Source organism: Macaca nemestrina, chromosome 3 (genome assembly GCF_043159975.1).
Source record: "Macaca nemestrina isolate mMacNem1 chromosome 3, mMacNem.hap1, whole genome shotgun sequence".
NCBI classification, from domain to species: domain Eukaryota; kingdom Metazoa; phylum Chordata; class Mammalia; order Primates; family Cercopithecidae; genus Macaca; species Macaca nemestrina.
The window spans coordinates 74,551,829-74,578,672 of record NC_092127.1 but is presented as its reverse complement, the minus strand read 5'-3'; the positions used below and the strand labels follow the sequence as shown (position 1 = coordinate 74,578,672).

The 26,844-nt window shown below is 36.2% G+C and overlaps 1 protein-coding gene across 10 annotated transcripts in view; it reads left to right on the top strand.

Moving 5' to 3' along the window:
• The first annotated feature begins 209 nt into the window (after nucleotides 1–209).
• LOC105486216 (UDP glycosyltransferase 8) overlaps nucleotides 210–26,844 on the top strand; it is a 115,095-nt gene continuing 88,460 nt past the window's right edge. For 3 of the 10 annotated variants that reach the window (XR_011621074.1, XM_071093112.1, XM_071093113.1), the window contains exon 1: nucleotides 252–782. The gene's annotated coding sequence lies outside the window, so the exon portion shown is untranslated. Of the gene's footprint in view, nucleotides 865–26,844 lie in introns of all 10 variants that reach the window. The other 7 variants (XM_071093109.1, XM_071093110.1, XM_071093111.1 and 4 more) reach the window with 5 other exon arrangements.

Below are 26,844 nucleotides of genomic sequence, written 5' to 3'. Positions count from 1 at the left end.
ATCCGCTTGTCCAAGTATAACTTTTGAATAGATTCAGCAGGAGTGAGGCAGGAAAGGTAGGAAGGTGAGAAAACGCGCGATATCAACTCGCAAAGCTCACTGAACTGCCTTGATGATAAAAGGCGGCACAGGGACTACGTGGGTGGTGGCGGAAAGGGCGCGGGACACGCCTCGCAGAGAGAGAACAGTGGGCGGGGCCACGTGCGGGTATCAGAGTTCGCAACTCGAGCGCCCAGTGGGCTAGCTAAAAGTCCCAGCCTGCAAGCCAACCACGCTCAGCGGGCGACTGGCCGGATCCCAGCGCTCTGCCCCTCGCCCAGCCTGCGAGCGCGTGGTACGAAAGCGCGTCTGCATCCATGCCCCAGCCGGGGGAGCTGGAGGCGCTCGCAGTCCGAGGCGAGTGATGCTAGGCTGAGCGCGTGGCGGCCCGTGTCGTGCCCCGCTGAGCCAAGTGCGGAAGGACAGCGGCGCGCTCCAGCTCTGCTCGCCGCGCGTAGGGCGGGGCGCGGCTGGGGGGCGGGGGGCCTGGCCGCCCGCGGGGAGCTGTGGACGAGCAGGCGCGCTGCGGACCCGAGGGAGGACACGGTTAAAGCATTGCTATCAACTGTGAACCCAGAGAGTCCTCCTTAGTGAACACGCTAACTCTGAAGCCTCCCTTACGCCCCCGAACCACCGAAGGCGGCGACACCTGATTCAGCGCACAAACACGGGTCCCTTCTGTCCCGGATACAATTACGCGGCAGAGACACACTCAAACTCGCGCGGGGCAGCCAAGAGACGAGGTGAGCGGAGGGAACACGCCGTTCCAGCGGGCGGAAGAGGGGCGGGCTGGGTGGAGGAGAGGGGCGTTGTTTGCTCCCTGAGGTGAGTGCCGGGCGAATGGCTGCTATCCAGGGCGGGGGGGTAGGAATTAGAAAGCACAGATGGGGTTGGGCTGAGGAAGTTAGGAGTGGATAGAGGGGGCTGACGGGGTAGGGAGAAAGGCTAGGGGTTGAGGGGATGTGAAGGAGATCTTTTTAAGCTGGCCCCTGATAGCGCCCGCAATCCTGTTTCTCCCATATGGCATCCGTTTGAGGGTTCTCTCGCGTATGTGCGTTCAAGGCAGAGGGAGGGTATAACAGGGAGGCGATTCGGCCGAGGGCCTTGTACTTGACCCCTGAAGGGATGGGCACCGCGGCGCCCAGAGGCCGGAGCCAGCTGCCACGGCAGGGATAGAGATGGGGGACCAGGAGGAGGTTCGGAACCTCTTCAACTCCCCCTTACTCTTCCCCCTAAGGAGGAACAAGAGCGGGATGTGTTGGGGGTGGTGAATGTCTCAGGGCTGTACAAGCTCGCTGAGACCTTTCGGGGCCCGCCGTTTCCGCGTGCCCTCGCGACCCTCGACAATGGACAGTGTACAGTGGTGGCAGGGTTTCACGGGTCCCCGCGCCGATCTGGGAATGTTACGGGGTGCCCTTGTATTAGAGAAGCCTGTGTGGGCCCCTGGGATTAGAGAAGAGGTGAGCGCCTGCGGGCGGGGAGAGAAGGACGCGCTGCTGGCAAAAAGAAGGGCGCCTTCCACGGACTGGAGGAGCGGCGAGGGAGCTTGGGATGTGTGTTTTGGATTTGAAGGAGGCAAACCGCATCGGAGAGTGCAAGTAGATGCAGTGCGTCGGGGCAGAAGGACAATCCGAGGAGGCGGGCCGGGTACCCACTCTCTATATGCAAACTCGCTGGTTTAATTGAGGATTTATAAAATTGAGTACGGTAAACGTGCCATTGTGCAGCACTCCCTTAGGAAAGGAATAGCCTCTGTACCTGTACCGCGAGTTCCCATCACCTTTCAGCATCTAGGCGGGGAGAGGAGAGAAGGTAGAGAACTTCTGAGAGCGTCCTGAGAACTAATGTGAATGGCTGGATTGCGCTAACTAGGCGTTCTCAGCGGAGAATGTCGCCAAGGGAAGGAGTGGGTGGCTGTATCAAACCAGGTGTGCTCTGGAGAATCACCTTTATTATGAGCCAGTGTTAACAGTGACGATAGAGTCTTTTATTTCTGGTGGGTCCTATTGGTAAAAATTAGAAAAAAACCCACACTACTCCAAATACTCCAAAAATCTTCAGTCCCCTCAGGCTGTTACCTTGTACTACCAGTTCTTCAGGATCAGTATCGTGAATGTTAGCAGTTTGGCTAGATGCCAAATCGTTGTTATAATTTCTGATAATTTCATGTTCAAAAACGTCTATATTCATTCAGAATTGGCGTGCTTCTGACGTATCCCCAGAAAAAAATTTGGAGGAAGGACAGACAGTGTCTTTTTTTCTGTTCTTTTAAAAAAACGTTTATTTTAGGTTTTGGGGTTGTTACATAGGTAAACACATGTCACGGGGGTTTGTTGTACACATTATTTCATCACTCAGTTATTAAGCCCAGTACCCAATAGTTATCTTTTTTTTTTTTTTTTTTTTTTTGAGACGGAGTCTCGCTCTGTCGCCCAGGCTGGAGTGCAGTGGCCGGATCTCAGCTCACTGCAAGCTCCGCCTCCCGGGTTTACGCCATTCTCCTGCCTCAGCCTCCCGAGTAGCTGGGACTACAGGCGCCTGTCACCTCGCCCGGCTAGTTTTTTTTTGTGTGTTTTTTAGTAGAGATGGAGTTTCACCGTGTTAGCCAGGATGGTCTCGATCTCCTGACCTCGTGATCCGCCCGTCCTGGCCTCCCAAAGTGCTGGGATTACAGGCTTGAGCCACCGCGCCCGGCCCCAATAGTTATCTTTAACCAATATTTTAATAGTGTTAAGAGTGACCGCACTTTGTCCCCAGGAGATTTTAAAGAGTCATGCATCTCAATGTTATATAGTAAAGGAGACCAGAAGTTTGTGTTAATTGAATTAAATCTTAGCCAGCTTAGTTTTCTCCTATAGAAACTATCTCTTGGTGTTTTGAGGTTTTGCTTTAGGAATGTGTCTGTGTTCAGCAACTATTCTAGATAATGCCAGGTAAAAACAGTCTAGTATTGTATGATTTGCCTGCCACCTACAAGGTTAAGTTGACATCTAGTGTTGTGTGTCTTAGTATTATACGAGTCTTTATAAACTACAGTAAATCATAGTGCCCCGATATTTAGTAAAAGCTTGATTCTCCATTAGGAGGTTGGGCATAACTGAGCCAAAACTATACTTCTGCCTTTTTCCAGGCAATACTACTATACAGATTCAAACTCTTTTTAAATTTAAGATTTCTGGAGGACTGTGCTTGTTGTATTTAAGCTTGGTATGCATCTTAGAATAAATAAACCAATGTAGTAAATAAAGATGCTTACCACAATTTTTTTGGATAAAAACTACTTTTTGTTTAAAGATTTGGCAGTTTACATTTCCCAATAATTTAAATTAAAACATTTATTGCACCTTATGAACAACTGTCAGTTTCATTACCGTTTAAACATTGCTGAAAATCCCACCTTCAATCCTCAAATCCTTTTTAAAATCATGCTCCTGTTTATCAAGTAATATCAATTTGTTGCTTTTTAATTCATGCTAGGATTTTCCAACATACACCTGGGAATTTCTAAGATACACTTGGAGAGTGAGAACTTTTGATTATTTATGCAAGGTATCCCGTTTATTTGACATCATCTGCAATGGTACTTATTTACATAAGCACATTTTCTAGGTAGATGACTCTTCACACCATTAATTACTGAAACTTAAAAAAAAAAAAAAATGAGCCATTGTAACCCACAAGCAATTTCTAAATCTTACTGTCTTCCTTGTTCCCTTGGAGAATATTGGATGTAAGTTATTCTTTCTTTTTGGGTTGTCTTTATGAATTCATAAAGAATTGAATAGTGCTATTCGCTGAGGTGTATAGAGCTGTTTTTGTTTATAGTAAATGGTCTCAGCCTGCTGGGTTGAAATACTAGAATGGAGACAGAAGTACCATTCTTCTTTTTATGTTTTTTTTTCTGGGTCCTCTTTCTGTTATCGGCTATCACTTTCTGCTGCTGTCAGACCGTGAGCGGGCCCTGCTGCTATATTATCTGTTGTCTTTTGTTTTCCATTAAATGATGTGGGCTATTGCCTGAGTATAAATCCTGTAAACTTTGTGACAGATACTTTCTGTTCACATGCTTTATTTGTGGTTTGGACTGAGAACTGAAATGTTTAGGTTTCCAGAAGGGTGGCCTCTATATAAAAGGTTTTAATGTATTTTTTATAGAAAAATTTGTGTATGAGATCTTTAGGAGGGTGTCTTAATTTCAGACAGTTAAGTCTTCTGGAAAAGCTTGGTGTTTCTGAGAAACTGAAGCAGCCCTTAAAAAAGGTTTACTTTTTTATGATAGGCCCAGATTGTCTTTGTTTAGGAATATGTATACTAGGATATTTTACATATTACTTTCTGCCATTGAAACTTACTAACCATAATGTAGTGTAGTTAATATTTTTCTACCCTGGAAGTCCGGAATGAGAAGTATTATTTGAGAACCCTGCTACTTGAGGCTACGTTAATTATTTAAATATTATTTTGCAAATGTACTTATGGAGGAGGTACATAATAAATATGATTAAAATGATTTAATTTGGTCTTGAAAACAGCGGTAATCATGTCTCCTTAAACTGAAGCATTTCATAAGCATTCATTCTTTTATTCAACAATTATTTGTTGAAAGTATACTATGTGCCAAGCACTGTGCTCTGGGGATGTGCATACAGTTAAGGCCCTGGGAGGGCTCTAGGCTTAAAATGGGGAGATAAGAAGGAAACAGGCTATTTTCAATATCTGCAGTATAGTGCTGACTGTTCTGTAAGTGCCATGATAGAGATATACACACAGTACCCTGAGCAGAAAGTTGGAAGTGGTCAATTCTGTGTGGGAATGGGAGATTTGAGGGTTTCTTAGAGGGTGACATAAAAAATGAATCACTGGAGGCAGGAGCAAGATCGTGGAGGGCTGTTTGCCATCCTCAGGAGTATGAACTATTTTCAGTTCAAGCTTGTTTTAAACTAAGGAGTGATGTGATGAGAAAACAGCTCTTAGAGCAATCTAGAAGGAGGGATCTGAGGAACGTGAGATTTGAATGGTAGTTTAGAAGGTATTGCGGTGGCCTTGGTAAGAGAGTTTGAGGTCCTTGTACCAAAGTGTTTGCAGTGGGATGAAGAAAAGGGTTTGGTTACAATGATATTCAGGTGGTAGAACCTCTAAGATTAGGTGACCGATTTGGTGGAGGATTGCGAATGGGTGGTATAGGAGGATGGGATAGGAACATAAAAGGAGATCCAGATTTGAGAGCAAGTGTGATAGTTCAGTTTTAGACATGTAGAACATGAAGTGCTTATAGAAAATCGAACTGGAGATGTGTGTCCAATGAATCATTGCATGTGAGTTCTGAGCAGCGAGGTCCTGGGCTAAATAGGCAGGTAGATAAATGGTGGGTAGATAAAAGGATAGACACACAGAAACATTTAGGATTTTTCAGTGTATAGGTAATTATAAACCATGAAAGTTGATAGGTTTTCCAGGGCAAGTACCAAAAGTTAATAGGGAAACAGAGGCCTGGGGAGATCCTAAAATTTAATAGTTAGGTAGAGAAATAGGGAGCAATAAAGAAAAATGAGAAGGTACAGAACAAGAGGCAAGAGGAGAATTAGGGGGGTGTAACTTTTAAAAGCAGCTGAAAAATGAGAAAATTTCAGAAAGTGAGAAGGTCAGGTACTGAAATGAGGGGTATTAGACAGTATCGGTTCCCACCCTGTCCCAAGCCCTGAATAGCTCTGTGACCTTGAGCTCACAATTTAGTTTCATTTCCTTTTTCCACATGGGGTGAGAAGCACCTACATTATAGGGCTACTGCGAGGAGGATCGGATGAGATAAAAGCTGTCAAGCACAATGCCTGGGAGGTTACTGGTTTGTGTTTAACAAATGCTAACTGTTTTATGGAAACCAGGACTTGAATCTGTGTTTAGAAGGTCCGTAGTCATTTTTGCTTTCACAAGTACTCGCTCTCAGAATTCACGGAGATTGATTGAAAATATATGTTTAAGATGGAAACTTGATCATACTTTTAACTTTTTTAAAGCCAGTAGAATAGCAGCCATTGAAAATTTTGAAGGGAGCAGATGGAGTCAATTGAACAAAGTCCTTGAAGACAGAGTGGAAATTGCCTCAAGAGCGTTGCAGAGATGTTGGGTTTCTCAGGACAATCCATGCTTCCACCAGTCTGGAGGATCTGGTGGTATATACATTGTGTTTATAAAGCACCCGGTAATTAAACCTACAGGTTTCTAATGTCCTGTTTAAAGTACTCTTAGTATTTTAAGTGTGTTCTAGTTCCCTAGGTAATCTATAAGGACGTTGATTATTCATTTTAGTAGTAGCTGAAAACAAACTCAGAAAACAATACAGATGATTTCAAAATTTAACAAAATGTAATTTAATATTTGATGATTCCTAAGAAACTTCTATACCTCATTGGTCTTAAAAATCAACATGTGAAAAATAATTATTAGCCTGTGTGATAGGGGAAGGACTGATTTGTAGAGGTTTGTTTGCTTTTTTTTTTTTGTCAAATTTAGATTACTATGGTAATATTTAAATATACCTACTTTTTTCCTAGGATTTTCTGTTTGAATGAAGTGATGCTTTATATTAGAGATAAACATTTTAAATTAGATTTCTATTTTAATATGTATATAATTTTATTACTCTGTAATTAGTGCATAATTTGAGAAAATGTTTACATCTTTGCACTGGTGTGGGAATCAACAATTGAACATACTGTTTACTAATAGGTTATAAGGCATATTATGAATAATTGTTGTCTCAATACATATTTGTTGAACAAAACAAAATTAGATGTTCCATATTTTTAAGATGAAATGAATTTTTTATCTGTAGTTTTAATATTTGATTATATTCTTTACCTGAAAATCGCTAGCCACACTCTTTGTTATCAGCACCTCTCTATTTTACAGTTGCGTTTCCGTGCTTTTATTTTTTCCCCCACTGTGCTTAGTCCTTCATGATTTATGGTCCTGTTATTTGTAAAGCATAGTAATCTGAGCAGGTGATTTTCAGTTTAGGATTTCTTCTAGTTCCATGTTATATATTCACCAACTCAGTTTTAGACTGTATATTGTCATGCTTAGCACTCCCTTACAGAGATAACAGATACCAAGTTGAAATTGACTTATACAGAATGCCACACTTAGGTAAGCATTTAGGAGTGCGTAGCCAAAATAAAAATAGTACCTTTGGTTTATGAATGGCAGGGTATCTAGGACAGTGTAGTTCGTATTCTCTGGATGGACATTCGTGTAAATATTAAAATATTTAGATTAGATGGAAAGATGTATAGTAGGAACATTTCAGAAATAGTTTGCTTGTAGCGTTGTACTATGTATCTGAATTGTTAATTTGGAGTAATCACTGTATTGATTTTATTTTGAAGGTATAATCTATTTCCATTGACTTGATGTAAGTAACAGAAATGCATCTGCAAGGAGTCCAGTTCATTAAAGACATTTACATTCATATCTGATTTGGTAAATATTTGCTTGATTTGAGAATATTATATAACAAAATATTTGTGAAATCATTTTGTGCTTTTTAATTGTTTTGAAGAAATTTAATATTCAAAATACTTTAAGACACCAAATCATGACTTTTTAGTTATTACATTAGCTATAACTTGCTTTAATAAGTAAAAACTATGGGGCTAATTTTCTTCCAAGTGAAACATTAAGTTTAAATGAATTTACAAAGTAGAATCAAGTGCGCAAACATGCTGTATGTTCTCTAATAGGTTCCTGAAAAGCTGTATATAAATTCAACTTTTATATATTGAGTCATATTTATAGAATTTAAGAAAATAGGGCAAACATTTAACATTTCTTAAATGTTAAGTGATGGGCATACAGATGTTTGTTATGTTAATCTTTATATTTTTCTGTATGTTAGAAATAGTTTACAGAAAAAAAATTGTGGATAGTGACATTAAAGCACATTATATATTAAATATACCCAGGGACTTTGCTATTTAGAGGAATAGCAACATACAATTTACCATAGAAAAAAACCCTATTTTGATTATTAATACCTGTTTTGCAAATTCAAATTTTTTAATGGGCTTAATTAAGCAGACACACACACACAACAACAACAACAACAACAAACTTGGACACACTTCTATAACACATCTTGAATATAGTCTCATCTGTTGGAATTTGTTAAACTTCTACACTTAAGTCTTAATCTGATTCTACCTCATTCTCATAATATCCATTATTCAGAGGCATCAACAGGAAGAATTACATTTTAATTTAAAAAATTGTTTTTACTAGCAACGGAATGAGTGATTCAGTGGTGGTGTCTTCCTGCTTTGAGAGAGCTGCTCTAAGACTAGGCCGTTAGTGCTCCGCAGCAGGCCCTTCCTCTGGGTTCTTTTCATGAAGAAGGCCCTTGTGTTTTACATAGATTTTGCATTTGTGCTGCTGTCCCTATTGAGTTGTTCTCACCAAGCCAATCTGGGGAGCAGCTCTTAGGGGAAAACTAGTCAAACAGGTTTACCTGTCTATTCAAAAGGAGGGAAAAATGGTGAAATGTATGGATAAAGGCCAAGAATAAAACTGTTTTAAGGAATGTTCATGCTGATCACTGACTTTATTTTCTCCTGTTTTGAAAATACTTTGTAGACATTTGTGAGAATGTATCTTAATGGAGATAAAGTGAGAGTCAGAGAAACTGTAAGGGGAAGTAAGTTAGAAGCAGGGGATAAGGACAAGATGGGGAGAAGGAAGGGAAAAATATTGGAGAAAAAAAAAACTCAACAAGAAAAGAATAGTGTTTCAGTGTCATATTTGGGCTTTATGTAAACTGAGTGTGTTATAGCAGGAAACCATGGTATTGATCTGAGAATGAATTTAATTAAAACTGACAAAACCCCCCACATGCCTGTGGTCCTCAACATCCAAAATAGGGAACACCTTGCCAGGGCAGGGCTGAAGTTTGCTAGGAATATTGGTGGGAAACTGTTACAGTTAACCATCTCTGACACTAATCTTTTTTTTTTTTTTTTTTTTTTTTTTTTTTTTTTTGAGACGGAGTCTCGCTCTGTCGCCCAGGCTGGAGTGCAGTGGCCGGATCTCAGCTCACTGCAAGCTCCGCCTCCCGGGTTCACGCCATTCTCCTGCCTCAGCCTCCCCAGTAGCTGGGACTACAGGCGCCCGCCACCTCGCCCGGCTAGTTTTTTGTATTTTTTTAGTAGAGACGGGGTCTGACACTAATCTTATATTAGAGATACTACTTGGTTTCCCCTAGTAAAGTGTTAGATTCATACAGCATTATTGTAGTTTGCAAATCTCTTACACATATATTTCTACTGTTTAGTCCTCATTCTGCTCCTGGAGCATTGCCCTATAGGTAGTAGCATTTTACAGCTCATAACTTGATAGAGTCCCAAGTAACCGTTTGAAGTCAAAATGACAACCTAGTCCGGGGAATTTGATGTTAAAACTAAAGCTTCTTGCCTAGAGCAAGTTCTTGAACTACAGCTCACCACCTGCCTCGTGTTCTGGGGATGCTGAACCTTGATCCCACTGAAATTACCGTTACCTTTAAGTAATTTCACTGTAGTCCTCAGTAATCTCCTCCTCTGCTCCATGCTTCTTTCCTGCTCCTTTAGAGTCCCTTCCCCTTTCTCATCTGTAATGGTGAGACTCCCCATCTGATGTTTGGTTGTGCCTCTTCTTCCTTTCTGACATTTTTAATAACATCTTTTGTCCCAGCACCTCTCTTCTTCTCTGATCTCAGTCTTTTGGTGTAGTTCTTGATGCTCATAGACTGGATTTTTACTTATATGTAGATGATTCACAAATCCGTACTTCTAATTGTGATTTCTTCTATACTCTCAAGAGCGTAGAGTTCCCAGCTCAACTTCCTAACTCAGATCTGACATCCCATTTGCCTCAGTCTTCAAAGACAGATTTTGGTGTTGTGAAATTCACTCTTTTTTACCCTTTATAGCTAATCTATTCCTAATTTGATCACTATGTCCTTCATGAAGACCTTCTTCCCATGCCTGAGACTTTCCATTCACCTCCTGATGTCTTGGTGTAGTTCTGCATCACTTCTTCACCGTTGGTGTTAAATGACTGTTTTTCACCATTACCTTGACCTTCCATCACCTCCCACTGCCCATAACCATCAGTCACTTGTCCTTACTGACCCACTTGCCTTCGAGTGTGATTTGACTATGCGTTTATTTTCACATGGAGATCTAAAACTTTTAGCCTGGCTTTCGAGGCTTTCTATTGTCTAGCTGCTTTCTGATCAGACTTATTTATTTTCTCATACTCCTCAATAGGATTCTATTCTATTTACCCACTGGGGCATTCATTTCAGGATATCCCCCCTCTTGAGATGTCCTGCCTTTTTTTTCTTCTGCACTTCTAAATTCTCACTCAAGGTTTTGACACTCAAGTCCCACCTTAGACTGTGGCTTCCCAGTCTCTGTCACTTTTCTGTGACTTTGATTTGTACATATATTCATGTTAACAATTAGGTTTCATTCTGCCTCTAAGGAGAGTATGAACTCTTAGAGGGTGCAGTCTCTTGTCTCCTCATGCACCTTGGACAAACACTATTGATCAGAGATAAGATATTCAGACAGGGTTGAATGGTATCTTTAGTTTGTCAAAAAACATATTTTCATTAAAAAAATAAATGAGTCACAATTTAAAAACTAAAGGTAGGTGATTTCAAACCCCTCATTTGTAGTGAAAGGGGCAAAATCTTTATGGGGTGGTTGTCTCGCATTACACAGCTAGTTCAATTATTCGCTGGCAGAGTCGGAACTAGCATTCAGATTTCCTAGGTCCTAATCCGGCATCTTCTATCTGTACCATATAAACACTCTCCAAAATTGTCACTGCCATATGTCAGATAATAGTTTGGCTTTTAAAATTTTAGTATCATTTTGGCACAAATATATCGTGTCAATGTTTAAGTATATTTATCTAATTTTCACAAGACAATGGCAATGATACGCAAAAGACTTTCTCTGGACTTGCCTCATTGTGGTGAATATCTGTTATAATCATAGATACTTAGAAGACACAAAATTGTACATTCTTACCTGTTAGTAAAGGAACATTAGATAAATTCATTCTGTTTTTCTGCAGAAACTACCAACATTTTTCCACTTCTGGGGACTAATAAAACTGCTGTTTTTTATCTAATACTCAACCTATCTAATACAACCTTGTCCTAGTGATGATGGTAGAATTTTATAAAATAGGGAAGTTTGTTATTTGTTCACCTGTGAAGATGTTCAAATAATTGAATAGGAAAATACCTAGAATTTTGTTTCTTGTTCTAATTTGCTTGTTTATATTTGGCCAGTTTTGCCCTGAAAACATGTTTGATACATTACATGAAAATTTATTTTGTGACTCTTAATAATGTTAAAAATACATTTAAACTAGTGATAGTAAAGAAAGGATATCTTCATTAGTGGCGGAAAGAATCCCATGATCTTTTGTGATTCTACAACATTACTGTAGCCTTAAGAATCTCTAGTAATGTTGTGTTGAAAGCTGTTTCTCCTACATGTGAATATGTTTCATTGCCGGAGAAGATGAAAATTTGATCTGGATATTCACCAGATTCACTTGCTGTATTCTAATTAAAATCCCAATAAAAGAGAATTATGAAGAGTACTAACAAACATTTTAAAACATCAATCATTGTTTTTGTATTTTTTTAAAAGAAAATGTATACATGTTAGACTGGAAAGCCTCAGATAATCTCAGTTGTATGATTTATGAAACTTTTCTCACTTGTGTAAAGATGGGATCAGAATCAAAGAATTTCTATATTGTTTGCTGAATGTTTATCACATGATGCAGATGCGTGGAGATAACTCTACCAGGCTAGTCTTGGGGAATTGTAGAAATAGAAACCCATATCTTATTCTTTAGGATACATATATATGGATATAAATACATATATGTATATACACATAGATATTAGAAGACACAAAACTATACATTCTTACCTGTATAATCATAGATACTTAGAAGACACATATTTACATATATATATATATATACACATATATATATTTTAAAATGAGGTATGTGATCAAGACATAAGTGTTTTAATACCACTGTTTTCTTTATTAAAAAGGAAAATTGCATTTTTTAAAAATTACAAACTTTTATCCTTATTGTCTAAATTTGGTTTCTGGAACAGAAACATCAGTGTTACCTGGTAACTTGTTAGAAATGGAAATTCTTGGACTCATCCCAGATCTGTAAAATCAGAAACCATGAGGGCAGGCCCCACAGTGTGTGTTTTAACAAGCCCCCCAGGTGATTGTGAGGCGTGCTGAAGTTTTAGACCCACTTATAGATATCTCATCAATTCACTTTTCTCACAAAACGAAAAAATTCTGATCATCTTAAGGACAAAAGAAAAATTAAGTTTAGATTTTAAAATGCTTTCCGGGTTAGTTTTATAAACTAAACTCGTATCTTATTTTACTTACTAATTGGTTATTGAGGCATCAACAAATATTTTTAGTTGAGATAAACCTATACATTTCTCAGTTTATTAAAAAAAAAAAACAGGGTTGAATTAGTTGTTTATTTTGGTATACTTTGCTATGACATTGTGTAAGTGTAGCCTAGATTTTCTTAATTTCTAATCACAGGGAATAAAGGGGAAGAGAATTGAAAAAAGTCCAAAACCCTTAGTCCTAGGCCTCATCCCCAGAAATTCTTATTTGATTGAACTTCGTTGTAGATGGCAGGTTTTCAGGCATCTCTATTTTTCCAAAGCTTCCCAGGTGATTATTATGTGCAGTTGGACTATAGCCATATATTCAAAGATTGGCTCATCTACCACATATCGGTTCATTTAAAAAATTGCCCATTAGATCTATTAGGTTCTTTTATTATTTTAAGCAAATTGTCCTTTCATGTATGTTTAATTTAAAAATATTCTTTTCCAATAGGTTATTGGCATTGTTGATTTGCTTAACCATGTTATTGATCATTTCATTACTCTTTATTCAGCCTCATGGTTTTGCTGTAAATCCTTGCTTATTCAAAATGCACTCCAAGCACCAGTAGTCCCATATCACTAGAGAGCTTGTTTCATAAATAGGTATGATGGGGCCCCACCCTACATGTACTGAATCACAATTTATATTTTAATAGTATCCCTATAAAGTGTGTCTTACATTAATGATTCTATATAACTTAAAATTTAAAATCAAGGTAAATTCTTTTTCCTTTCATTTTGTTTCTTAGAATTTATTGATTTGACCTTTACTTTTGATGAACCAAAGACATCAGTCTCATTAAACCTATTATTAAACCCTTTTTTTTCCCAGTAAGTTTTAGAATAGTAAGGAATATTTTAAATTAATTTCATAGCCCCACCAGACAGGTGAAGAAAATTAGGGACCTAAATTAAATGACTTGGCCTAAATGACAAAGGCTACTGATTTGCGGATCCATAGATGCATGCTGCAATCATTTTATATTTCTTTTCATTATATGTCACTTAAAATGATATCTTTATAATTTAAACTAATTGAACTGTGAGCTAACTGAAAAGATAGTCTTAGGTTACCAAGTACCATACATGTTCAAAAAACCCCAACATTTTATATATGCATTAGCAATTATTTTAATTATCTATCTAAATCGATCTTGATAATACTTTACTAACACACTACTTCAAATTAGTTTAGAATTTAATTAATTAAGTAATAATGGGGAAGTTGACTATTAAACAAAATAAAAATGAAAGGAACTACTATATGTCTTTACTACTTATTAAATACTAAAACTATTCATGTGCTCCTGAGAGACTGCTGGTACTTTGTATACAGAAATTTAAACAGAAAGTTGTTTGGAATTGTTTATTCTGAGTTCCTGGGAATCTGGGGCTGTGTGCATTATGCTTTTCTAAATTCCCAAGATAATTGAGCTTTAATTCAGGTCTTGATAGTTGGATCCACATTACTTTCATTGTATTAGCTATATTTCTCTTATTGCATATAAGTAGCGAGTAGTAGATCCTTATCTGTCAATCCAGTGGAGAATTACACAAATATCCCCAGCTGCTTACTAAATATGCAGATTCTTGGATTTTTCCCTAGACTCCATAACAGCTTATTTGCTGAGGTGACTTTGGAACCTGTATTTTTAGTAAGTACTTGAAGTGATTCTTCTGGATGCCAGAATTTGAAAACAACTTCATTATGTGATTATATGTTTGTGTTCTAAATAGTTAAATTTAATCACCATCATCAAGCATTAATTGGATACATACTATGTACAAGGTACTGAGTGCAGTCTGTTGATATTCGTATTATCTTATTTTTATTTTCTCACTATATTTTTGTTTTTATCTTACCTTCCTGTTTAGTGCTTGCAGAGAAACTCCCCAGGTGGGTCTAAGCCAGCTATCACTGATAAGCGAATAGGGTTGAGTTTCTCATTACAGCTTCACCACCTGTACTGTAGATGTCTGAAAAGAGATAACTGCAGATACTTGTGTTGAAGAAGTGTTAAGTGCACCTAGCTTGGAATGGTACAACAGCAACAACAACTTTCTTTATAACCTCTCCTTCATAAGAAGTTCTTTTGTATTCCTCTTGGCACTTATGAATGTTCCAGGTGCAAAATTGAATTTTTTGAGTGGTATTCCTAATGGTCTCTTCCGTTCAGTATTTCATGTGTGTAAAGAAAGGTCTGTCTCTGTAATACTTGTAGAGATTTCTATTAATCTTATTTTTCATAAGATGACATACTAGTGTAAGGAATGGAATAGTAATACAATATTTTTCATTATGCTCTTTTAAAATATTGCTTTTGTTATCAGGCAAAGCAATATTTTAAAAGCAAAAGTGATTGTGTTAGAAATTTTTACCAAAAACTTCTGACAGGGAACTTTGGATTAATTTATTTCACTAAGTTTGTGAAATGGAACCAAATTCCTTCTTCCTTTGCATTCAGCATTTTTCAGTTTTATTTCTGCAGTTAAGCTGTGGGCTTCTATACACATAAATTTCTTTACTTTTTCTGATGGAATGAAAAATATTTAGTAATGTGGAGGGTTTTGAAAATCTAGAGCTACCTATATTTATTAACTACTGACAGCCAAACTGAGTTCTGTCAGTGTGAGGTTTTTACCCAGATTGTACTCTCAAGGTGCCCGACCTTTTGTTTGTTTGTTTGTTTGTTTGTTTGTTGTTTGGACAGGAGGCACTTTTAACCAACAACAGGTGGCCTCAATTTTCTGAATTATTTATTCTCCTACCTGAAATCAACATGTTCCCATTCTACAATGTTATTTTAAGAGATTCTTTGCTTTTAGTAGTTTACTTGCTAATAGTCACCATAAATAACTTAAGATTAACAAGAATTGCCTACAGATGAAAGATACATGTTTAAAACCTGGGCTATTTAACAACCAAGTAGATATAAAGCTGGATTTTTCCGCAGTTGGTCCACAGTTAACAATTTTTTTTTTAAGCTTTCTTTTCTTTCTCCCTTCACGTAGTGGGATATGAGTACATTAGTTTACTAGATACTAGATCTTTGTCAAGTTTTCATCCTCTCAGTCTTATTATCTGTAAAGTGGGGGCCACTTTCTTGCCTTCATGTGATCTCAGTATGAAATGAGTTAATGTTTAGAAAGCTGGTAATGCAGGGAAGGCATGTAGCAATTAAAAACATCTGCTGTTTCTTGATACTTGTATGTTAAGTCAAAGCTATAGGGTGACCAGCTCGTCCCCTTGTGCCCAAGACTTTCCCAGTTTTAGCGCTGAAAGTCCCACATCCTGGGAAACTCCCCCCCGCCCTCCCACCCCCAGTTCTAGGCAAACCAGGATCCTGAGTTCCCCTAGGGCTTCAGTGACTTAGAAAAGGTAGCTCAGTTACTTCACACACAATAATTTGGGCATAAGCAGGCAGGGCTGGTTTTATGGTTTCACAGTCTCAGGACCCAAGTGTCTTTGTTGTTAAACCTTTTCTGGTTTATAATTCTGTCTGTATGGTCCAGGATGTTAATCATTACCATGTCTCATTCCAGCTGGCAGGCAAGTGAAAAGTGAAACTCCAAGGGCATACATTAGAAATTGCACATAGCAATTCTGCTTCCATTTCACTCTCATTGAGTAGAACTTATTTATGTAACTAAAACCAGCTATTACAGAGGTGGAGAAAAATTGTCTTTTGCCTTTTTGGCTTAAGCCAAACTAAAGTAGGGTGGATTCCATTACTAGAAGAAACAACAAAGGCCACAGCTGTCTTTCATGTGCCTATGCCTAGCATCTAAGTTCTAGTTTCCTTTCATACTTTTTGTTATTACTAAAGGTAAAGGCAGTTCTCTTGGTCATTTATAACGCTACTGTGAATGTGTAAAATGAAAGACCCCAGATTCAGGGAAAAGCTGTAGTGAAATCAGTACTTTTATTTGCTACTTTCTTCTTCCACCTGTAGTACACATTAGCCCAGAAATTTTCTCTGTAGTTGAGTTATGTAAATAACTTTAGTACCTCAAGCAAAAGCTTTTGATTCAGAATTTTGTTCAAAAGTAAGAAAATTCATATAATTAGAAGATTCATTTATTTACAATTAAAGAAAAAAGTGGGGCTGATAGTGGAGATGCATGTGGTTCATCTATATATCCTGTTTCAAAATAATAATTGCAGTCCTTTACTCAGTAAATAAATGTTGAGTGCTTACTACTTAGTTAGGCAATGAGAATAAAGCAATTACCAAGTTTAACTAAAATTCCTACCTTTATGGAGCTTAAGTCATACTAGCGAAAGGCAGAAAAAAATATTTTTTAAATAAAATTTATATTTATTTAAAAGCACCAGTAATGATACTCAATGAATATTTATTTAACTGAATCCATATTTATTTATTTTTATTTTGCTGGATGGCATTTTCCAAGGCTTACTTGTAGGAGGTGCTTTGAAGACAGATGAGGTTTCTCTTACAATATTCTATATAGTACAAAGTTTGACCTCTTGTGGCAATTGATTGGTGCATTTGCTCACATTATTGCAGTCTACATAATAGTAAATGCCAGGGAAACTTAAAAGTACTGAGAACCTCAGCCCTTTCAGATTACATCATCTGCTTTAAACTAAATCACCCCCTTCATTTTTCTAAATATAATTCACCATATATAGAAATGATTTTATATTTTATATTTTCCATAAGCACTTATTTTGTTTTTCCTTTAATGCAAAGATACTTTGATTAATTCTTGTTTAAAATAATGAATTGCTGAGACGCTGGGATGATAGACTCTCAAAAATCAACTTATTTCATGTAGTTTATGTGCTTGTCATTTTTTTCTTATATGGTTCAATGGTTCATCCACATTAATGCTTTCCAGTTCAGAGTTATTAACAATGAGCAGCTCTTAAATTGCAGAAACGAGAGGAATGATTCTTTCAAGTGGTAGAAAAAGGTGATTCCCCACTTTTTTTTAAATAGCAAGGGTGGAGGATGGGAGGAGGGAGAGGATCAGGAAAAATAGTTGACTACTAGGCTTAATACCTGGGTGATGAAATAATCTGTACAACAAATCCCCGTGACACAAGTTTACCTATGTAACAAACCTGCATATGTACCCCTGAACTTAAGAGTTAAAAATAAAAATACAAAATAAAGAGAGTTAATGTATTCCAAAAAAAAAAAAAAAAAGTAATATTACCGGAGTCACATATGGTATTAAACTCTGGTATTTTAGTTTTAGTCTCTTTGGAAAAATGGGAAATACAGGGGCTTTATAAAAGTCTATTTTCATCTTTAAAATATATCAATAGTATATTAGGGTGTTCCTTTATCAAATTTCAGCATATATGAACCATTGATACCTAGGCATAGGAGCATTGTAGCTAATCTAACTTGTTTTCTGGAGCACTAATGGTTTAAAACCTTTCCTTTAGGCCACGCGTGGTGGCTCATGCCTGTAATCTCAGCACTTTGGGAAGCTGAGGCAGGGAGATCACAAGGTCAGGAGTTCGAGACCAGCCTGGCTAACATGGTGAAACCCTGTCTCCACTAAAAAAAATAGTTGGGCATGGTGGTGTGCGCCTGTAATCCCAGCTACTTAGGAAGCTGAGGCAGGCAGGAGAATTGCTTGAACCCGGGAGGTGAAGGTTGTAGTGAGCCGAGATTGTGCTATTGTACTCCAGCTTGGGTGACAGAGCAAGACTCCGTCTCAAACAAAACAAACAAACAAAGAAACCCTTCCTTTGGCCTTGGAGAAATCACTTTTACAGATGAACATTTTGAATGTATGACATTTAAGTATAGTACCACCAGTAGCCTGATATTCTTACTGTTTTGCCTAAATTAATTCATACTGAAATGTTAAATGGCTTCCCTATGGTGAGTGGTAGACACACCTATTAAAATACTTTTGGCGTTCTGTCTTGAAAGCAAGCATAGAAATAATTTTTAATAGGAAGAAAAAAGGGGGCCGGGTGCGGTGGCTCAAGCCTGTAATCCCAGCACTTTGGGAGGCCAAGACGGGCGGATCATGAGGTCAGGAGATCGAGACCATCCTGGCTAACACAGTGAAACCCCGTCTCTACTAAAAAATACAAAAAACTAGCCGGGCGAGGTGGCGGGCACCTGCAATCCCAGTGACTTGGGAGGCTGAGGCAGGAGAATGGCGCAAACCCGGGAGGCGGAGCTTGCAGTGAGCTGAGATCCGGCCACTGCACTCCAGCCTGGGTGACAGCGCGAGACTCCCTCTCAAAAAAAAAAAAAAAAAAAAAAAAAGAAAAAAGAAAAAAAGGGTAGACTGATATGCAGCTTGTGTATAGTCTTCAAATTTGTGTACATTCTTTGAATTTTGGATTTTCTTCAAGATTCTGTCAGTATATTACTCCACTGCCAGAATCTTGTAGTCAAGTAGTAGTAGTATCCCAGAAGCCAAGAGAGAATTTAGAGGAAGAGAGAATCACTAGTGGCTAGTGTTAAAGGGAAGCCCGAACAGATAAGTGGAAAATGGGCATTTGTGTGAATATTGGGAAGCGTTAGTGCTCTTAACAATAAGAATTTGGTTAGAATTATGGAGGATTCAAAGGCTGACTGTAAACATTTGAGGAGTAAGTGGAGACCAGCAAATAGAGAGTGATGTTTTAAGATGCTTAACTCCAAAGGGAGGATGAGAGTAAGGCTCCAGCTCCAGGGATGTGCCAGCTGATAGCTGTTATAAGAATTATCTACTTTTGGTAGAAATCTTTGAAACTCCTGAAAAATGTAAGAAAAGGAAAGAAAATTGCTCAGGTCCACAACCTTAAACTGTTATCAGTTTCATCTTTACTTCGTTGTCATTATAATCTCTTTATATATACAATATGTATATATCATATACATAATTTTATTTCTGATCTTAGTGTTATGTTACAAGTATTTTCTGATATTAAAATTATTTTCAAACATGATTTTTGATAGTTCTATGATTTTCCGTCATGAAAAAATATACTGTAATTAAATTAATCTACTGCTGGCTTTATAGTGATTTCTGGCTGTTTGCTGTTGGCTATGAATGCAATGGATATTTTTGTACATAAGTATTGGTATTTCTGTAGTGTTATAAAATAATGTCAGTTGCATTTCAGAACATTTACACAAGTTTACATTTTCACCAACAACTTTTTTTTTTTTTTTTCCTTGAGACGGAGTCTCGCTCTGTCGCCCAGGCTGGAGTGCAGTGACCGATCTCAGCTCACTGCAAGCTCCGCCTCCCGGGTTCATGCCATTCTCTTGCCTCAGCCTCCCGAGTAGCTGGGTCTACAGGCGCCCGCCACCTCGCCCGGCTAGTTTTTTGTATTTTTTAGTAGAGACTGGGTTTCACTGTGTTAGCCAGGATGGTCTCGCTCTCCTGACCTCGTGATCCGCCGGTCTCGGCCTTCCAAAGTGCTGGGATTACAGGCTTGAGCCACGGCACCTGGCCTCACCAACTTCTTAAGACTACACTGTGCCTTTGCAAGAGTTGAGCATTATCACTAAAAATAACATCCTTGCCGGTTTTATAAGAGACAAGTCTAATTTGTTCATTTGTTCAATCATTCTACTGTAACCCTGTCAATGCCTGATACCACTTCTCAGAACTAGTGTGTATTTATTTTCTTTTATATTCTTTACTCAAATTTGCAATGGAGCTTTGGGAGAAAAGGAAAGGAAACACCTTTTTTAATCTGCCGTTTTAAACTGGAAACCTCTGACTGCTCCAGATGTTCTAAACATTCCATAAATATTAATGAGTATGCAATTAAAACTATGATTTGTAAAAGCGATTGTTTTCTTTGCTTTATTGTTAATTTTTTTCTCTTTCCAGATAATCCTTTAAAACTAAACATTTTTAATGGATTTATCTAAAAAACTTTTAACACTATGCTATTCAATTTACTTTAAGGAAAGTTTAAGGTAAAACATATAGTGATTTTATGTTTCAAATATAAAGCAAATTTTTAACACTGTCGAATAAGTTATTCTTTCCTCACTATTTGTGGTACTTCCTTCATCATATATTATGTTTATATTTATTCAGGGAATTCCAATAGGCGTCCTACACCGATCCATTGATTTCATGTAGAATTTTTGGACTAGTTCCAGTTTTTAATTACTGGGTTTTAAAAATATGTTTTAAGATTTATATGAATATTCCAAATCATTACTGTTTCTTTTTAAAAAATGTATTCTCTCGTTTTTATGTTTTTCCAATCAACATAGGTATAATTTTGATTAAATTCCGAACAAAACACAACAAATCATCCAGTGGGATCTGAAAGAAACCCATCAGTCTATTTATAACATGGGAAAAATGAACTATTTTAGAATATTTTCTTTCATGAAAACAAAAGTGTTTCTATACATTTAGAAAATATTCCTGTGTATCTATCTTCAGGGGAAGTCTGGCCATGTTATAACCAACAAATAGTCTATATTGGTAATGTAAAAGGTATGTTGTACCCTTTATTGTTATTGTGAATGAGGTATTTTTTATCATATGTTACTTTAAAATAGTATTTTTATTTCAGTAAGAGTAACACATGCCCACTGTGAATTCCTTTGTGAATACATAGAAGGAAAAAGTTAAAACCCTTGTAATTCACACTATCCAGAGAAAAATCATACTATTTTGGCAAGTACCATTCCCATATATGTACACATGTATATATTTTGCAAAGTGCTCCATGATATGTATAATGTTTAGTATCCTAATTTTCAGTCAACATTAAATCTTGAATATGTTATGCCGTATTCTTTTTATAAGATTTTTTTAGTGGCTGCATTATATGAATGAATGACAGTCTATTTAATCAATCCCAGTTGTTGAGAATTTAACATATCTTCAAGATTTGCAGATGGTAATAATCCTCTCCTGCACTAAATGAATTCAGGAGAATACTTAAGGAAGTTAAGTATCTATTATGTATGTTGCAGGTTGTATTTCTAGGATATCATTTGTCATTATATTTGTTTATGGTGCATTTGATATGTCTTCATATTTTATTTGTATTGCTTAGTTTTCTTTCTATTGAATATTTTTCAGATTGCTTTAATATAAATAATGTAGGCTATTATAATAACATAATTATATTAAAATATAAGATAATTATATTACCTTTTCTAATTATAATAAATTATATAATGAAAATAAGATACTTATATAATTATATAAAACTCCAAGATAAATATTATGGGCTGCTTGCATGAAAGCCTTTTAAAACAATTAATTAACTTTAATTTTAGAGCAGTTTTTGGTTCACAGAAAAATTGAGTAGAAAATACAGAGATTTCCCAAGTATTCCCTTTTTTCACATGCACAAACTCCTGCAATATGTATATTCTGCACTGGAGTGGTACATTTATTACAGTCAATGAACCTACACTGACCCATTGTTGTCATCCAAAGTCCATAGTTTATATTAGTGTCCGTTCTTGGTGTTGTACATTTAATGGGGTTGGATGCATGTATAATGACATATATCCACCGTTATAGTATCATACATAGCAGTTTCACTGCCCTAAAAATCCTCTGTGCTTTTCTGTGTGTCTCTCCCTTACCCGCTAACCCTTGGCAACCACTAATCTTGTTGTGAGCTCTGTATTTTTGCCTTTTCCAGAATGTCTTCATAGTTGGAATCATATATTAGGTTGGTGTAAAATTATATATTAGATTGGGCAAAAAGCATTAAAAGTAATGGCAAAAACTACAATTACTTTTGTGCCAACATAATAGTATGTAGCTATTTCGGATTGACTTCTTTTACTTAGTAATATGCATTTAAGGTTCCTCCATGTCTTTTCATGGCTTAATAGCCCATTTCATTTTTTAGCACTAAATATAATCTATTGTCTGATATACCAGTTTATTAATTCATTCACCTACTTGGTTGTTTCAAAGTTTTGTCAATTTGGTAATGCTGCTATAAATATCTGTGTGCAGGTTTTAATGTGGACATTTTTTATCTTCTTTGGGTAAATACCGAGGAGCATGATTGTAGGAGTGTGATAAGAATATGTTTAGTTTTGTATGACAACCACACTGTCTTCCAAAGTGACTGTACCATTTTGCATTTCCACTAACAATGAATGAGAGTTCCTGTTGCTCCACATCCTTGTCAGCAATATGTCAGCTTTCTGGATTTTAACCATTTTAATGGTGTATAATGGTATTTCATAGTTGTAATTTGCATTTCTTTAATGAGATATGTTATAGAGCATATCTTTATTTGCCACCTGTCTACATTTTGTGGTGTGGTGTCAGTGAAGGCCTTTGATCCATTTTTTAAAAATTGGGTTTTTAAAAAATTGTTGAGTTTTAAGAGCTCTTCGTGTATTTTGGATAACACTCCTTTATCAGACATACCTTTTTCCAAATAACTTCTCCTAATCTGTGGCTTGTCTTCTCCTTCTCTTGATGTCCCTACATTTTTAATGTATTCATGTCTGTCAGTGTCTACATTTAGATTGTTGTTTGAGATTTTGATTTAGAAAACTCTTCCCTGCTTAATTACTACACATTTTCACTAACTTTTCTATTATTTTGTAGATTTATTTATTTATTTTATTTAACTCTTGAACTGGTCTGAAATTTGTTTTGTTTCATGGTTTGAAATAAGTTCCTAACTTCTTTTCAAAGTTTTAAAAAGTGAGAAATCCAGTTATTGGAATGATTTGCTCATTCTCCACTGATTTGAAATGTCAATGTTTACTGTAATATATATTCATGTACAATACATACTATATGCAAACATCACAAACATATGTACGTATTTGGGGCCTTCTTTTTGGCATTGGTCCAACTTTCTTCTTCTACCATCACTAGATTATTTTGATTTAACCTTATTTTAATGTAACATTGTAGTATATTTTAGTAACTGAAAATGCAAGCCTACTGATTATTCCTCAGTTTCCCATATTTTCTTGCTTGTTTACAATTTCATTTTTCAGATAGACTTGAGAATCATTTTGTTACCTTTGAAGGGATTTGTTACTAGGAGTTCATGATAGTTTTAGGTCTGTACTATATTTGAGAACATTTTATGTCTATATTATACACAGTTCTTAGTCATGTTTTCTTTGGTTTCTCAGAAGTTTTATAATTCTTACATAGTAAGTTACTGAACAAGTTCAAAATAACGAATGATTAAATAATGAGTATAATATTGATTCCCTTTAACATTCTTTGTATTTCCTTCTGAACAAACGTGTAAACTTTAGATGCAGAAAACAGTTACACTGTTGATGAAATTCAACATTTATTTCTGTATTTAAAGAGTTCTTGGTCATCATTTTGAAAATATTTGTTAAAACTAGCTAAAGACGACAGACTGGATAGCTTTTCTAATAATTTTCATCAATAGGAAAAAAGAAATACGTCTCATTCTTCAATACTTTAAAATGGCTTTTTCCAGTGTGCTCCTTCTTTGCAATCAATATTTTTCTGCATTCTTTAAAAGACAAGAGAATTTGATTATAAAAGAAATGGGCTGACTAGGCATGATTTTTTTGGTCTTGAAAGCTTAAAATGTAAAATTGGCAAAAAAATTTTTACCTTTTATAATACTTGAAAAATAAGTACCTCTTTGCTCTACAAGTAGAATGAATAGGGGAAGAGTTTAAGCCCGTTTGTTTAAATATTATTGCAAAGAGCTCTATTTGTAGAAGCAAATTATAGGCAGATTACCAGGTTCTTATAAATACAACTTGTACATGGACATTCTGCAAACCCAGCTGTCACGTTTTTCTTGCAACTCCTTTTGCAAAAGCAGACTAAAATGTTTTAAAATATGAAAAATCTTTATTTTTTCAAAGCAAGAAAATAATTTACTGCTCTCTTACATAATGTATTTATAAAGTTTTTCCAGATAAACTAATCAAATAAATTAGAACAATGTGACAACATTACAGATTTAATTTGTTAGCTGCATTCCTTCTGATGTTACCACGAGAGAATGTTACTGATGATTCAGGGCTATTTCTGAAGTCTGTATGTTGGTGCTATCCCCAGTGATGGTGGACTTATCTTTGCCTTATCTGATCACAAATTATGTTGGGGAAAATAAAGATTTAATATTTCTTTCAATAGAAAAAGAATTTGGTTTTGCTCGTTTAAGAGCGATGAGAAAATGATGGAATGTTGACTGTGTTTGGCACACAGGACACGGACCTTCATGGAAGTCCTTGCTCTGCATGGCATCTGTCAGCTTTTCATCTTTCATTCTTCTTCTTCACTTTTGCTGCTGAGCCTAGCTGTACAAACTTGCACTTTCATTTGCTAATATAAATTCAATTTTATTTTACCATTTTAGAGACTGCTAATGATTAAATGTAGAAGGAGAGGGTGCACATGTTTTTATGTGAAGTGTTAAAAAAGATAAATTTATACCACTGTGATGTGCAACTTTTATGAAAAGAGAAATTGGTTAAACTGTTAGGTTGAATGAGAGACTTCATCTATTGGACTATTTTTTTTAATCCAGGCATATGGTCTTTAGTAAATTTGTTAAAACATTAATTTGGGGATTTTCCGTATTTTCAGTTGCCCATGTACACAGTCATTATATTAAAAAAGAAATCTGTTCAACAACAACAACAACAACAACAACAACAACAACACCACATTAAAATACCGATAAATACTTCCTTAATTTTTTTATAGTCTCAAACCAAATAGAACATTCAGATTCTTAAGTTAATTAAAATCAACAGCTAAAATTTTTATATTTAAGAAATGGATATAGAAGGTCTTTTTATTTTGGTAATATTTTTCAAATGGCTATATAGTATATCCTTTTGTTTATTTTCTTTATTTTCTCTCTCTTTCCAATAGAATGCAAGCTTCATAAAAATAAAGATTTCTGTCATTTGGGGTATTATTTTTGAATAACTCCCAGTGTCGTTCTGAAAAATAAATAGATTAACATGTAAATACTTATTTCTGGTGATCAAAGCTGTTGGGGGAGGCGTATGTGGTAACTGGGAATCTTGACCTTTCTTACTAGTTTGCCTTGTTAATTCTTTAGAGTTTCCTGTGAAGAAAATCTTTTAATACTCAGTAAGTCTTGTTTCCTGATTTTTCATCTTTACACCTCCTTTATTTCTTATTACATTGAGAAGTATGTTAAATAATAAAAATAATAGGGGAAATTTTCAGTTGTCACTAGCCTTCAGGTTTGACAAGCATTGGTAAGAGTAGATTCATGCTTTAGTTGATTGCTTGGCTGTTACTACACTTAAAATCTCATTCAACCTTTAAAGTCTCATTCAACCCTGTCCTGGTGTTATTATGCAAAAAACTATAGACATAGCATTTTTTAACCTTCTATTAAAAAATCCATATTGTTGGCATTTTAAATGTCAAGTGCTACCATAAGTCATATATTGAAAATGATGGGTCATAATTAAACTGTAAACATTTTTGTGTGGCATCAGGTACTTCAGTACCAATGTATGAATCAATGAATGCTTATTTGGTTATTTTGATGAACAGATATTGTAAGTGCTTATATTTTGGTAAGAAATTATGGTACGGTATCCTACCTTGTAAGTGAAACCCCTAACTGTAAAGGTTTTAAAAGCAAAATATTAAAATTAGGATATGATACAATAATTATGTCAGAAAATCATGTTTTCAGTAGACATAGTCAAGTAATTATAGACTAGCAAGAATCTCAGTGTTTGTTGCTAGTTGTGTTAGTCATTCTGTACAGTGGTGTTTATGAGATTAAAGTGCTGTTTAATTTTGTGTTTTAACAGTAGAATGTCATGCTTGTGTAAATGATAGCTCTCTCGGTAATCAGTATTGTTAAATGAAGATGTATGAAAAACTAGTAGGTATGATTTTTAGATGGTATTTTGTCACATGAGTATTCGTATTTCTGAACAGTAACTTTTAGAATCTGTATACTTTAAAACTTTATTCTAGTATGGTAGCCACTAGCAACATATAGCAAAACTACATAATATTTGTTTCAGTTCCTCAGTCATACCAGCCACATTTTCAACTGTTCAGTAGCCACACATGGATAGGGGATACTATAGTGGACAGTGAGGACATAGAACATATTTGACATTACAGAAAGTTCTCTTTGACAGTGCTATTCTAAAATATAAGCAGTTGTTCATTAAAAAATTATGCAATTTCTTTTTACTTTTTAGTAATTACTGAAATAAAATATTAAAAAGGAAGAATTAAACAAAAACACAGTGAAAGGATTTGTTCTCTATGATCATTTTTAAGTTACTTATGATAGATTAAGTAGTTTTAACTGTAGCTGAACAGAGTATGCCTGTGGTCTGTTCAGCTAG